At 49.0% G+C, this 15,602-nt stretch overlaps 1 non-coding gene across 1 annotated transcript; it reads right to left on the reverse strand.

The window, feature by feature from the left end:
- Positions 1 to 6,169: 6,169 nt before the first annotated feature.
- Positions 6,170 to 6,307, reverse strand: LOC119938841. Its single transcript, XR_005454540.1, has one exon. It is a non-coding gene; the product is annotated as a small nucleolar RNA SNORA7 (small nucleolar RNA).
- Positions 6,308 to 15,602: the final 9,295 nt, after the last annotated feature.

The raw sequence follows: 15,602 nt of genomic DNA on the forward strand, positions 1-15,602 counted from the left end.
TGAATAATTCCCAAATCTCCCTCTCCCACCCTGACCTCTCTCCTCTTCTGCAGTCTCACATTTCCTCCTGTCTACAGCACATCTCTACCTAGAGGTCTCAGCAACACCTCAAACTTAACATGTTCCCATCTTCCCACTCAAACCCTGTGCTCCCCAGTCTTTCCCATCACTTTAGCCAAGACCACCATCCGCCCAGACTCACAAGACTGTAACTTTGGCATTATTCATGACACATCTCTCAACTCACATGAGAAGCAGCGTGGCTTAGTGGGAAGAGCCCGGGCTTGGAAGTTGGAGGTCATGGGTTCTAATTCCGGCACCGCAACGTGTCTGCTGTGTGACCCTGGGCAAGTCACTTTACTTCTCTGGGCCTCAGTGACTTCATTTGTAAAATGGGGATTGAGACTGTGAGCCTCACTTGGGACAACACGATTACCTTGTAATTACCCCAGTGCTTAGAACAGTGTTTGGCACATAGTAAGCGCTTAACAAATGCCATTATTATTATTATTATTATTGACAGTCACCAAATCTTGACAGTTCTACTTTCACAACATCTCTCAAATCTACCCCTTCCTCCCCATCCTAACTGCTACCATGCTGATCAAAGCACTTGTCACAACCCACCTTGATTACTGCATCAGCCTCCTCACTGACCTCCCTGTCTCCTGTCTCTCCACTCTAGTCCATACTTCACTCTGCTACTCAGATTATTTTCTGAAAAATCATTCTGCACACATCTCCCCACTCCTCAAAAACGACCAATGGTTACCTATCCATCTCCATATCAAACAGAAACTCCTCAACATTACCTGAAAGGCACTCAGTCAGCTCTCTCCCACTTTCCTATCCTTGCTCCTCACCCAGTACATCCCAGCTCGCACACTTGGTTCTGATATGACCAATCTACTCACTGTATATCGCAATCTCATCTCTCAATTAATTGGTCAGTGGTATTACTGAGAATTTACTTTGGGCAGAGCACTGTTCTAAGCACTCAGGAGAGTACAATAATAATAATTAATAATTATGGTATTTGTTAAGCACTTACTATGTGCCAAGCACTGTTCTAAGCACTGAGGTAGATACAAAGCAATCAGATTGTCCCACATGGAGCTCACAGTCTCAATCTCCATTTTACAGATGAGGTAACAAGCACAAAGAAGTGGCTTACCGAGGGTCACACAAAAGTCAAGTGGCAGAGGCAGGATTAGAACACGCGACCTCTGACTCCAAAGCCCGTGCTCTTTCCACTAAGTCACGCTGCTTCTCTACAGTCGGTAGATCCGATCCTTGCTCTCACGGAGCTTATGGTCTTCTTCAACATCAACTCCTTGCTTAAGACCTCCCTCCTAACTGAAACTCCCTACCACTTCATATCAACAGACCACCACTCTCCCCATCTTCAAAGCCCCTCTAAAATCCTCTCTCCTCCAGGAAGCCTTCCCTGTCTAATCACTCATCTCCCCACCCTATTCTCCCCTTTCTGTCACCTATGTACTTGTGTTCATCCCCCCAGCAGACAGATATTCATCCTACCTCCACCTCTAGAGCACTCGTGTGCATATCCTTATACTCTGTTCCTTGCCCTATCTTGTCTCCCTGACTGGATTGAAACTCCTTATGGGCAAGAATCGTGTCTTCCAACAGCACTGTACTCTCCCAAGCACTTATTACGGTGCTTTGCACACAGAAAGTGCTCAATAAATACCACTGATTGATTGATTAATTATACGATTTTAGGACAGACTGTCACAGGGATGCTAAAAGCAAGCAAAAACTCCTCACTACTGACTTCAAAGCTCATCAACTTGCCCCATCTTACCTCACCTCCCTTCTCTCCTTCTACAGCCTAGCCCGCACACTCCGCTCCTCTGCTGCTAACCTCCTCACTGTGCCTCGTTCTCACCTGTCCCACCATCAATCACTGGCCCACGTCCTACCTCTGACCTGGAATGCCCTCCCTCCTCACATCTGCTAAACTAGCACACTTCCCCTCTTCAAAGCCCTATTGCACGCTCACCTCTTCCAGGAGGCCTTTCCAGACTGAGCCCCCCTTTTCCTCTGCTCCTCCTCCCCTCCCCATTGTCCCTACTCCCTCCCTCTCCTCTACCCCACTCCCTGCCCCACAGCACTTGTGTATATATGTACATATTTATTATTCTATTTATTTTATTAATGGTGTGTATATATCTATAATTCTATTTATTTAAATTGATGCTATTGATGCCTGTCTACTTGTTTTTAATTTGTTTTGTTGTCTGTCTCCCCCCTCCTAATCAATCAATTGTACTTATTGAGCGCTTACTGTGTGCAGAGCACTGTACTGAGCGCTTGGGAAGTACAAGTTGGCAACATATAGAGATGGTCCCTACCCAACAGTGGGCTCACAGTCTAGAAGGGGGAGACAGAGAACAAAACAAAACATATAGTGAGCCTGTTGTTTCATAGGGATTGTCTCTATTTATTGCCAAATTGTACTGTCCAAGTGCTTAGCACAGTGCTCTGCACACAGTAAGCGCTCAACATATGTGATATAATGAATGAAAAGGAGAAGATGCACCACTAGAAGTGCTCACTAAATACCACTGATTGATCGAATGATTGATTGATTGGAAGTGGGCAAAGGGAAGTGGAGAGGAGGTTAAGGGCCCAGACACAGGTCCAGTGACTTTCTCTCCACTTGCTCCTTTGCCCTCTGTGCCTCTGCCTCCCTATTCTCTGAAACTGGAGATTGGCAGTGCCCTGGGGTCCACTGCGGGTATTGCTTAAGGAACCTCCACTGCAAGACAGCATAAGTGAATGCTCTTAAGTATGGAACTTTGTTATTATTAGATATTTTGAGTTTTTGTCCTATGCTGTTTATTGTTATTTTTATTATTGTTATTACTATTACTAGTGTTTTATCTCCCATGATGGGTCTCTCTCCCATCCTGTCTCCCCTACTTATACTCTTAGATTGTGAGTCCTTTGAGGGGCAGGAAATATATATAACTCCCACCTGTGTATTCTTTCCCAGAGCCCTGCACATAGTAAGTGCTTAATAAATATATTACTACTACTACTACTACTACTACTACTACTACTACTACTACTACTACTACTACTACTATTACTGGAATAACACAGAATAAATTAAGGTTTAGAACCAGACTAGGGTCTGCAGTTAAACCTGAATTTTATTTCTGGATATATCAATCTGCACACATTTCCTTGGGAAGCAGCATGGCCTAGTGAAAAGAATACAGGCCTGGGAGTCAGAGGACCTGAGTTCTCCTTCTGGCTCCACCACTTGCCTTCTGTGTGATCTTGGGCTAGTTACTTAACTTTTCTGTGCCTCAGTTTCCTAATCTGGAAAATGGGAATTCAATACCTTTTCTCCCTCCCCCTTAGGCTGTGAGCCCCAGATGGGACAAGACTGTGTCCAATCTAATTATCTTTTATCTACCCCAGCATTTAGCACAGTGCTTGGCACATAGTGCTTCACAAATACTGAAATTACTATTATTATTATCTTCCCACTCCCCCAAAACCTCTAATGGTTGCCCATTCCTCTACATATCGAGTAGAAACTCCTGACTCTCAGTTTTAAAGGACCTGATCGGCTCTCTCCCTCTTACTTATCCTCACTCTTCTCCCATTACACCCAGCTTGCATGTTTCACTTCTCTAATGCCAAACTACTCTTATGCCTTGATCTCATCTCACTCCACACCTGATCTCTAGCTCTCACCAGCCCTCTGTTCTGCCTGGAACTTTCCTCCCCCTTCACATCCCCACAGGCCACAGATCTCCCCATCTTCAAAGTCCTTCTGAACTCCCATCTTCTCCATGAGGCCTTCCTTTATTAATCTCTTATTTCTCCACCTATTCCCCACCCCCAACCCATTGCCACTTCAGCTCTTCTGCAACATTTAAGCATTGGACACATATGCACGCATGCGCACATACACACATCTCTGGCATTTATGGGTATTACTTTAAACTCTGTTGCAAATCAGCTGGGTGCTATGGACAGATGATAAGTCTGAAGAACACTGAGGTAATGTATCAGCCTGCACCCGAAAAGAGATACACATAACCAAAAATCCATATTGGCGACCAAGAACTAAAAGTTGTGACAGAATTCTGTTAGCTGGGCAGAATGGCAGACCAACGACACGATGACAGACCAGGAGATACAGACCCGAATCACAGAGGCCAGCACATCCTTGGGGAGACCGTCACATAGGTTGCGGTGGTGGCAGGCATGATACTGGGTTCTAAATCAAACAAAAGATATGTAGAGTTAGTGTTTGTTAAGCACTTCTATGTGCCAGGCACTGTATTAAGTGGTGGGGTAGATACTGGCTAATCAGGTTGGCCCCAATCCATGTCCTATGTGGAGCTCATCGTATTATTCCCCATTTGAAAGATGAGGAAACTGAGGCAGAGAAAAGTTCATTCATTCATTCATTCAATCGTATTTATTGAGCGCTTACTGTATGCAGAGCACTGTACTAAGCGCTTGGGAAGTACAAGTTGGCAACATATAGAGACGGTCCCTACCCAACAGCAGGCTCACGGTCTAGAAGGGGGAGACAGACAACAAAACAAAACATATTAACAAAATAAAATAAATAGAATAAATATGTACAAATAAAATAGAGTAATAAATACGTACAAACATATATACAGGTGCTGTGGAGAGGGGAAGGAGGTAAGGTGGGGGGATGGGGAGGGGGAGGAGGGGGAGAGGAAGGAGGGGGCTCAGTCTGGGAAGGCTTCTTGGAGGAGGTGAGCTCTCAGTAGGGCTTTGAAGGGAGGAAGAGAGCTAGCTTGGTGGATATGCGGAGGGAGGGCATTCCAGGCAGTGGTAGGATGTGGGCCAGGGGTCGACGCGGGACAGGCGAGAACGAGGCACAGTGAGGAGATTAGCGGCAGAGGAGCGGAGGGTGCGGGCTGGGCTGTAGAAGGAGAGAAGGGAGGTGAGGTAGGAGGGGGCGAGGTGATGGACAGCCTTGAAGCCAAGGGTGAGGAGTTTTTGCCTGATGCATAGGTTGATTGGTAGCCACTAGAGATTTTTGAGGAGGGGAGTAACATGCCCAGTGCGTTTCTGCACAAAGACGATCCGGGCAGCGGTGTGAAGTATGGATTGAAGTGGGGAGAGACAGGAGGATGGGAGATGAGAGAGGAGGTCTGCTCCCAGCTGAAAACCTGGAGTCAGTTGTTGATGACAGAGCACTGCTGTCAAGAGAGGAGGGGCTCTCTTCAAGCCAAAGCTTTATATGGAAGAGAAAAGGGGGAGGAAAGGAAAAAAAGACAGTCCCAGGAGCTGCAAACATTAAACATAACAACATAACAAAGGACAGCCTTTTTGTATATACCATGTGGCTGGACTGCAGGTCCCACATTGGCTTTTCCATCCTTGTGCATGCTCACAAGTGAACTGTATCATTAGTGGGGTCTCATTGGGATACAAAGGGCAACTTCCTTTATCTGTATATATAGTTTTCCATCCTTTGTACATATCCGTGGGTGCTGCATATATTCTCTAACAATTACTACTGGTAATGCCTGTCCCTCTCCCTTCCAGAATGTAATAATAATCATAATAATAATTAATAATAATTATGGTATTTGTTAAGCACTTACTATGTGCCAGGCACTGTACTAAGCACTGGGATGGATACAAGCAAATTAGGTTGGACATTGTCCCTGTCCCATGTGGGACTCACAGTCTCAATCCCCATTTTGCAGATGAAATAATTGAGGCAAAGTGAAATGAAGTGACTTGCCCAAGGTCACATGGCAGATAAGCAGTGGAGCCAGGATTAGAACCCATAGCCTTGGGACTTCCAGGCCTGTGCTCTATCCACTTTGCCAAGCTGCTTCTCACTATGCCATGCTGCTTCTTGCATATAAGTTCCTTGAGGATACGGTTAGTGTCTACTTATTCTACTGCACTCTTGTGTACTGTAGTATGCTGTCGAGTAGTTTCTGACCCATAGAGATACCACGGAAAACATCTCTCCCAGAACGCCCCACTCTCCACCTTTAATCCTTCTGGTAGTGTATCCAGAGTTTTCTTGGTAAAAATAAGGAAGTGGTTTACCATTGCCACCTTCAGTGCAGTAAACTCGAGTCTCTACCCTCGACTCTCTCCCATGCCACCATATGGGTGAGTTTTGACTTGAAGCAGATTGTATTCCAATTGCTAGCCACTGCCCAAGCAAGGAATGGAATTGGTAGGCCTCTGCTTGACTCTCCCTCCCATAGTTGAAACTGGTAGAGTACTGGAAACTCTCCAGGTGTGACCCTGAGAGGGGATACTGTACTCTACCAAGTACTTATTACAATGCTTTGCAAACACTACATGCTCAATAAATACCATTGATTGAATGATTATTATCTGGATAATCTACACATGACCAATGATCTTGTCTCAGGAATAAGTGGGCAAAAGTTGTATTCACTACACTGTTTTTCAGCGTAGAAGGCCTTTCCAAACTGAGCCCCTCCTTCCCCTCCCTACAGCACCTGTATATATGTATATATGTTTGTACGTATTTATTACTCTATTTATTTATTTTATTTGTACACATTTATTCTATTTATTTTATTTTGTTAATATGTTTTGTTTTGTTCTCTGTCTCCCCCTTGTGTCCCTCACACAAATCAATCAATCAATCAGTGGTATTTATTGATGGCTCACTGTGTGCACAGCAATCAATGAGCAGTTCACTCCACAGAGTACAGTTCAGAGTTGGTAGATGAGATCCCTGCCTATAAGGAATTTACAGTCTATAGTGTGTAACTCCCGGGCAGATGACAACCTACCCATCAGGAGCCTGAAGAGGATGGCGCTGGTGTAGGGGGTTCCCTCTGAGCCCCAACATGAACCCCTCTCCCGGCCAATTCCGGGCCTCGGTGATATTAGTGACAAAATCCGCCAGGCCCGCCGCTCCAGGCCCCACTGTGGTGGGGCAGAGAGAGGAAAAGGCTCTTGGCAAAGATGGTCCTCCTGAACGCAGAAATGATCCTTCCTGCTGGCTGCCCTGGGCCCCTCCAGGCCGAACCCGGCAGCGGCGGGGGAGGCCCTGGGTTTAGGGGACAGGACAGGGAGTTCAGGGCTGGTGTTTACCTGGATTTTCCTCCGAGTCTGAGAGGGAACAGAGTTTCCTTGTGAAACAAGGCAGGCTCCGGAGGCCCCCCGCGGCTGGGCAGAGGGAGGGGGCGCGGGGTCGGCTGCTCTCTAAGCGGCTCTTATTCCCCCGGCCGGAGGCAGGCGGGGAGGGAGGATGCATCCGGAAGCGGAGGGATTTCTCGGCTCGGGTTTTACGGCTCCCTTTCTCCGTTTGAAAAGGGCACTTGTCTGAAGGGAGAGAGAGAGGGGGGAGAGAGAGTGGGGAAGAGAGAGAGAGAAAGGAGGGGGGAGAGGGGAGGAGGGGGGGGGAGGAGAGGGTCTCATCTCCTCCAGGAGGCCTTCCCAGACTGAGCCCCTTCCTTCCTCTCCCCCTCGTCCCCCTCTCCATCCCCCCGTCTTACCTCCTTCCCTTCCCCACAGCACCTGTATATATGTATATATGTTTGTACATATTTATTACTCTATTTATTTATTTTACTTGTACATATCTATTCTATTTATTTTATTTTGTTAGTATGTTTGGTTTTGTTCTCTGTCTCCCCCTTTTAGACTGTGAACCCACTGTTGGGTAGGGACTGTCTCTATATGTTGCCAACTTGTACTTCCCAAGCACTTAGTACAGTGCTCTGCACACAGTAGGCGCTCAATAAATACGATTGATTGATTGATTGAGAGGGGAGGGGGAGAGGGGAGATGGAGGGGAGGGGGAGAGGGAGGGGAGGGGGAGAGGGGAGAGGGGAGAGGGAGGGAAGGGGGAGGGGTGGGAGAGGGAAGGAAGGGAAGGGGGAGAGAGAAGGGGAGGGAGGGGGGAGAGGGAGAAATGGGGGGGAGCGAGGGGGAGGGGGCGAGGGAGGGGGAGGGGGGCGAGGGAGGGGGAGAGAGAGGGAGGGGAAAGGGGGAGAGGGGGGAGAGGGGAAAGGGGGAGAGGGGGGAGAGGGGAGAGAGAGGGAGAGTGTGTGTGTGCCTGCGGGGTGGTGCGGCGTGATATGTGTGAATGGGAGTGCGTGCCCCACGGGAGCGGGCGTTTCCCTGGGGATGAAGGGAGATTCGTGGGTGGGGCCCAGGTGGCTGGGTTCGAGGGCCCGAGTGGGGATGCTTGTTAGTGAATCTGGTTTGGTGCCTACTACCAGCCTCTGCAACACCCCCTCCACCCCATGTTGCTGTTCCCATTCCTGCTCCACTTCCCTCTGGCTTTGGCGTCAGGGCGGGCTGGTCGGCCAACATCTGGGGGGAGCAGCGACCCAGGGACCCCTGACTCGGGGTCTGTACTACCCGAAGGAGCCACCACCACTGCCTGTCTGCTCTCCTCCTCTTCTTCTCCTCCTCCTCTTTCTCATCTCCCAGTTCTGTTCCTGAGGCCCAAAAGTCTCTGGGCCTCAGGTGGGGGATGGGTGGGCTCCTGCTGGGATGGCATTCATTCATTCATTCAGTCATATTTATTGAGCACTTACTGTGGGCAGAGCACTGTACTAAGCGCTTGGGAAGTACAAGTTGGCAACATATAGAGACGGTCCCTAACCAACAGCAGGCTCACCGTCTAGAAGGGGGAGACAGACGAAAAAACAAACCATACTAACCAAATAAAATAAATAGAATAGCAAATATGTACAAGTAAAATAGAGTAATAAATATGTACAAACATATATACAGGTGCTGTGGGGAGGGGAAGGAGGTAGGGTGGGGGGGCACTTGGCAGAAAGTGATTAGGGGAGAGTCAGGAGCATGTGAGCAGAGCTCGGGTCGCTGTCCGGCCTCCGCCTGTCAGGCTGGCACAGGCAAGGCCAAGGAGAGGTTCTGGGTGGCGAGGGTACTCTGAGCAGCTGGCTGGAGTCTCTCAGCCTGAATCGACTCTTTCTTCACAGGGAGGAGAACAGGACTGGTGCCCGACCGCCCTGCTCCTGTCTGTGATAACAGATGGGTTTGGCCCGCCGCCCTGAGAGGTGCAAACCCTGGGCCCACACAGACGCTCTGACGCAGCCAGACAGAGCTCTGAAGGGCCTCACCTCAGGGCCAGCGAGAGCGGAATGTCAACCCTGACCCCTGGGGCAGGCACCGACCCCGAATATTCTGGTCCTTGTGACTTCCCTGTGTCTGGGAAGGAGAAGATTTCAGGGCGGATTCTGGAATGGAGTGTTCCAAGCGGAGCAGTCAAGTCATGGAAACTCTCTGGGCCTCAATTTTCTCACCTGTAAAATGGGGAGAATGATCCTTGGCATTCTTTATTTCACAGCGTTGCTGGGAAGATAAAATGGATCACTGATGGGAAAGTTCATTACAGAGCCAAGATATTATTACTGTCACTATTCAATCAATGTCAGCCACATTTTTTGAGCACTTACTGAGTACAGAGCACTGTACAAAGAGTTTGGCAGAGTACAATATAACAAAGTTGGTAGAAACATTCCCTGTCCACACTACATGCCAAGCAATGTGCTTAGTGCTGGCCTAGGTACAAGATAATCAGATCAGGCACAGTCCTCGTCCCACACAGGACTCACAATCCAAGAGAGAGAGAGTGGGCAGGTGTCTTAGCCCCACTCTACAGAAGTTGAGTGACAAGGTGACACAACTGGCAAGTGGCAGAGCCAGAACTAGAACCTAGGTCTCCTGACGCTTATTAAAAATATCTCTGCACTGTAAACTCATTGTGGGCAGGGAAGGTGTCTACCAATTCTGTTGTACTTTCACAAGCACTTGGTACAGTGCTCTGTACACATTAAGTGCTCAATAAATACTATTGTTTGATTCACCATCATCATCATCATCATCATTTGTGGGCAAAATGTAGCTACTACACTGGACTCCTCAGTCACACTTAAACTTGTGTATGTGTGTGACTGTGTGTGTGTATGTGTGTGTGTGTGCAGTGTGGTGTGTGTGTTAATCATCATTATCACAAGTCATAAGCAGGCCCAGCAGCTCCCTAGCAGTAGAGGGGAAGGCAGGGGAGGAGGGGAAGAGAGGGCAGCAAGGAGGCAGTGAGGAGGTGGGCAAGAAGGAAGAGGGAAGACAAGGGAGGAGGTGCCAGGAGAGGAGGTGGTGAGGAGGAAGCTGGGGAGGAGGCAGTGGGGACCAAGAGTTTTGTGCCTCAGTGAGGAGGCTCAGGCCCAGAGTGCTGCATCTACAGAGTCCCTTTCTTTAGAGCTTCAGGCCAAGTCCATTCTCCGGCTCTGTTTCCTCATTCAGCTCCAGAAGGCAGGACTTCCTTGCCTGGGTCCCCTGGCTCCCCCATGCCCACCGTACCAGCCCTGCTCGAGCTCAGCCTCAGTCCCGGCCCAGCCCAAGTCCTAGCTCTAGACTATAAGCTTGTTGTGGACAGGGAACCAGTCTGTCAACAATGTTGAATTTTACTCTCCCAAGTGCTTATTACAGTGCTCTGCATATAGTAAGGGCTCAATAAATATGACTGATTAATTGACAAATACCTTGGATTGAGAGCTCAGCGCAGCCTCAGCCCATGCCAGCTTCAGTTCCAGCTCCAGCTCCAGCCCCAACCCAGCCCAGCTTCAGCCCCAGCCCAGCCCAACCTCCACCCCAGCCCAGCCTCAGCCCGGCCTCAGCCCCAGCTGCCCACCAGCTCAGCCCCTTCCTGGTGGGCAGGGCTTTGAAGGAGACTTGCCTGCCGTCCAGGCACAATCACCTGAACCTTGCCTGCTCCAGACTGGGGCCGCCCATCCCCCAGTCTTGCAGTGGTCCAGTGCTCCGCCAGTGAGTTCGGAAAGGGAGGGTGCGTGGAAGGTGTGCATGTCTGAGTTCCAGCGTGTGTGTGTCTGTGAGTCCGGACCGAAACATCCCCATCTCTCTAAAGACGGACTCACTGGGAGGGGATGCTGAGAGGGGATGTTGGGGGGGCGGTGATGGGGGGCGCCCCTTCCTTTTGACATTTGCACTGCTGGGGAGGGTATCTGGTCTGATCTAAGGACCAGGCGGCAGGGCGGGTGAGGGGTCGGAAACTGCGGCAGAGTGAGTGATGGCTCCATTAACTGCGCATCCCCTCTGCCCTCCACACGGGCTGTTGCCTGAGAATTTGCTTTCCAGATGGTGGGACAACAGATGTTAAAGTTGCTAAACCTGTTCAGCCAGTGTTCCCTCAGGACCCTCTGCCCACTCCAGGCCCTGGGACACTGATCACTGCTCCTCCCTGGATCCTCCCTGGAAGGTCCCTGTTGCAGAAAGATCCCTACCCCCTGCTTCTCTCACCAACCCCAGGAATGGTGACATCCACTGCCACCCCGTGGATTTCAGGGGGTCTTCTCACTTCCTAATCCATCATCTCCTCTCATCCTCACAGCTTCCCTCAGGACACCAACTATTCTCCTCATGGTGCAACAGAGGAAACAGTCACAGAGAGGTTAAGTGAATTGCCTGAGGTCACACAGCAGGCCAGTGGTAGAGCTGGGATGGGAACCTGGGGCTCTTGGCTCCCAGGCCTGGATTCATTTACTGCCTCCTCTCCCACCCCCCATCCCCGACTCAGGTAGCCTGGCAAGAGAGTTTTAGTTAGAGGGTCTGCCAAGGACCCCTGACCCCTTGCTGCAGGAGTGGAGGCTGGAGTAAGAGTAGGGCTCCGGGTAAGGGATGTGTGAGGGGAGGGGCAATTGGGGGAGTGGTGAGGTGGGAGGGGGAGAGTATTAGGACGGGGCAGCTGGGTAGAGCCCTTCAATCAGTCAATAGTTGGGCCTCCAATCAATCACTCCTCATCCATCCTAATCCTCCTTGACCTCTCCACTGCCTTTGATACTGTAGACCAACCCTTTCTCCTGGAAACATGATCTCACCATGGTTTCACTGACACTGTCCTCTCCTGGATCTTCTCCTATCTCTCTGGCTGTTCATCTCAGCCTCTTTGGAGGGCTCCTCCTCTGCCTCCAATCCCTAACTGTGGGAGTCCCTCAAGGCTCAGTTCTGGGTTCCCTTCTATTCTCCATCTCCAGCCATTCCCTTGGAGAACTCATTTGCTTCCATGGCTTCAGCTACCATCTCTATGCGCACAATTCCCAAATCTCCCTCTCCAGCCCTGACCTCTCTCCTCTGCCATCTCACATTTCTTCCAGCCACCTCAAACATGTCTAGAACGCAACTCTTCATCTTTCCACCCAATCCCTGTCCTCTCCTTGTCTTTCCCATCACTGTAGATAATACCACAAGCCCATAACCTGGCATTATCAACTCATCTCTCTCATTCAACTCACATATTCAATCTATCACAAAACCTGTCAATCTTACTTTCACAGCATCACTAAAATCCACCTTTTCCCCTCCATCCAAACTGCTACTATAATGATCGAAACACTTATCCTATCCCACCTTGACTACTGCAATTTACCTCCCTCCTGTCTCTCCCCACACTAGTCCTGACTTTGCTCTGCTGTCTACATCATTTTTTTAGAAAACTATTCAGTCCATGCCCCCCCACTCCTTAAGACCCTCCAGTAGCTGCCCAACCACCTCCACATCCAATAGAAGCTCAACATCAGTTTTAAAGCTCCTTCCTATCTTACCTTGTTGATTTCCTACTACAACCCAGCCTACACACTGCATTTCTCTAAAGCCAACCTACTCACCGTACCTTGATCTCATCTATCTCAATCAATCAATGATATTCATTGAATGCTATGTGTAGAGCACTGTACTAAGTACTTGGGAGAACACATTACTATGGAGTCAGTAGGCACATTACCTGCCCACAACAAGCTTACAGTATATAGGAGGAGGCAGACATTGATATAAATAGGTCATTTATAATATATAATTTTAAAACATATACATAGGTGCTGGGGATTGAGGGTAGGGCAAATATCAAATGTCCAGATCCAAATGCTCCTGACTCTATGCCCACATATTCCCTCCGGCCTGAAACTCCCTTCCCCTTCAAATATGGCAGACAACCACTCTTCCCACTGTTGAAGTCCTCCTAATGGCACATCTCCTCCAAGAGGACTACCCTGACTAAACTCTCATCTCCTCTACTGCCTCTCCCTTCTGTGTCATCTATGAACTTGAATCTGCATCTTTTAAGCCTTTAATATTCATCCCACCCTCCACCCCACAACACTTATATACGTATCCGTAATTTATGTTAATGTCTGTCTACCCCTCTAGACTTTAAGCTCCTTATGGGCAGGGAACATATCTTCCAACCCTATTGTTCTGTATTCTCCCAAACACTTTGAGACAGTCTTCCCCTCTAACTGAAAGCTTGTTGTGGGCAGGGAATATGTCTGTTTATTGTTGTGTTGTACTCTCCCAAGTGCTCAGTACAGTGCTCTGCACAGAGTAAGCACTCAATAAATATGATTGAATGAATGAAGATACAATGCTCTACACACAATACTCAATGATAATAATTGTGGTATTTCTTAAATGCTTACTTTGTGCCAAGTACTGTACTAGGTGCTGGGGAAGATACAAGATAGTCAAGTCCCACATGGGGCTCACAGTCTAAGTAGGAGGGAGAACAGGTACTGAATCCCCATTTTGTAGATGAGGAAACTGAGGCACAGAGAAGTTTAGTGACTTGTCCAGGAACACACAGCAAGTGGAGGAGCCAGAATTTGAACCCAGGACCTCTAACTCTTAAGCCCATGCTCTTTCCACTAGGCCATACTATAAATCAATACCACTGATAGATTGGCTGATCAATCACTCAGTCATTGTCCACACAATCCGTCAATTAATCAGTCAATTGTTGACCCTCCAGTCAATCATTCACTCCACCAACCATTAGTCCTCCAATCAAGAGAAGCAGCATGGTCTAGCGGACAGAGCACTGGCCTGGGAGTCAGAAGGTCATGGGTTCTATTCTTGGCTCTGCCACTTGTACGCTATGTGACTTTGGGCAAGTTATTTCACTTCTCTATGCCTCAGTCACCTCACCTGTAAAATAGGGATTGAGACCGAGCCCCACATGAGACAGGGACTCTGTCCAACACAATTTGATTGTATCCATCCTAGTGCTTAGTACAATGCTTGGCACAAAGTAAGCACTTAACAAAAATCACAATTTTATTTTTAAAATTATTATTATTAATAGTAATAATCATTTATTCAATCACTAGTGCACCAATTGATCAATTATCCAACTCAACTGTTGCCTCTCCAGTCAATCATTCAATTAGTAGATAGTTGGCCCTCCAGCTGATTAATCATTTACCCAATCGATGCCTCCCCTATCAAACACTGAATCAGTCAGTTGTTGGTCCCCCAACAAACAATTCAGTGAGTCCATCCTATTTACTTAGCTCCTACTGAGAGCAAACTAGCATTCGGGAGAAAGAAAACATTAGTCTGAGAGATGTTACCTGCACTCAAGAAGCTTACATTCTAATAAGGGGGACAGATGGCAGGGAGCAGCCCAGCCTCCTCAAGGATGGAGGTGGGATGGAGGGGATCTGTTAATGGGGATGAGTCGGGAGGGTCTCAGAGCTGAGCTGTCCAGAGCACTTGGGTGGGGACGCAGCAGCGGCCCTGAAGTGGAGAAACAGTCTTTTCCCAAACGCGGCCACCTAGCACGTGTGGGGGTAGTTCTATCTGACAATGTCATTGAAGAGGAGTGGCCGATTTTTCCTCGCTTGGATGCCCTTGGGGATGGGAGACCAGTGAGGAGGCTGATGAAGTGATCTGGGTATGATATGCGCGAAGCCTGGGCTAGAAGGAGCGCTCTTGGGTGCAGAGGAAGGGCTAGGCTCGAGAGATGCCAAAAGAGTGGTGGGGAGGGGCTCCCACCGTCTGTGCTCATAGTGGGCCATTCAGCTCTGGAGAGGCAGCAGAGGAGCCCCGGAGCCGTGCATCCTTTGTGTGCTTCTAATCAGGTTCCCTTCCTGCCCCTTCTGGGTGTCCTCACTTTCCTCCCCGCAGACAGGCAGCCTGGCCCACCCACTGGTCCGCCCACTTGCCCAGTGGCTTTGCTGCATCATCTTTCACCAACTACCCCTTCCTCTCTCTGCTCCTCTCCTCACTCCCACTTCTCTTTCTTCCCCCTTCATTCTCCTTCTCTCCTCTCCCCTCCACTCTGCTCAGGCTGCCAAGAGGGTCAGAAGAGGAAGTTTCCCTCGTTGCTCTTTCCCGTGAATCCCTGGGCCAGGGGCTCAGTTCTCCAGGCCCAGAGCCCGTCCCTCAGAACTTGTCCAAACCAGGCTAGAGTCTCCAATGTTCCCTGAGGGCAGTCCCCAAGGGGCAGAGGGTTCTGAGAGTGCAGGGAGCTCTGAAGAAGCAGGGAAGTCGGAGGGCAGGGCCGAGAGAAGGGACTTATCCTACAGCCTCATCTCTGAATTCCTGACATTGAAACTGGAGCGCCAACAGCCTCGACCTCAGTGTGTCTGGGCAGGGTAATAATTAGGGCTAGATCAGGGTCAAGGTCAGGACTAAGGTTAAGGCAGAGCTGGGAGGAGGGTAAGGGCCAGGATCAGGGCTAGGGTCTGGTTCCAAGCATCCATCTTGTTGACAATCGATTTTATGTCTAAATATTCTACGATTAA

This window comes from Tachyglossus aculeatus, chromosome 16, assembly GCF_015852505.1.
Source record: "Tachyglossus aculeatus isolate mTacAcu1 chromosome 16, mTacAcu1.pri, whole genome shotgun sequence".
Taxonomy (NCBI): Eukaryota; Metazoa; Chordata; class Mammalia; order Monotremata; family Tachyglossidae; genus Tachyglossus; species Tachyglossus aculeatus.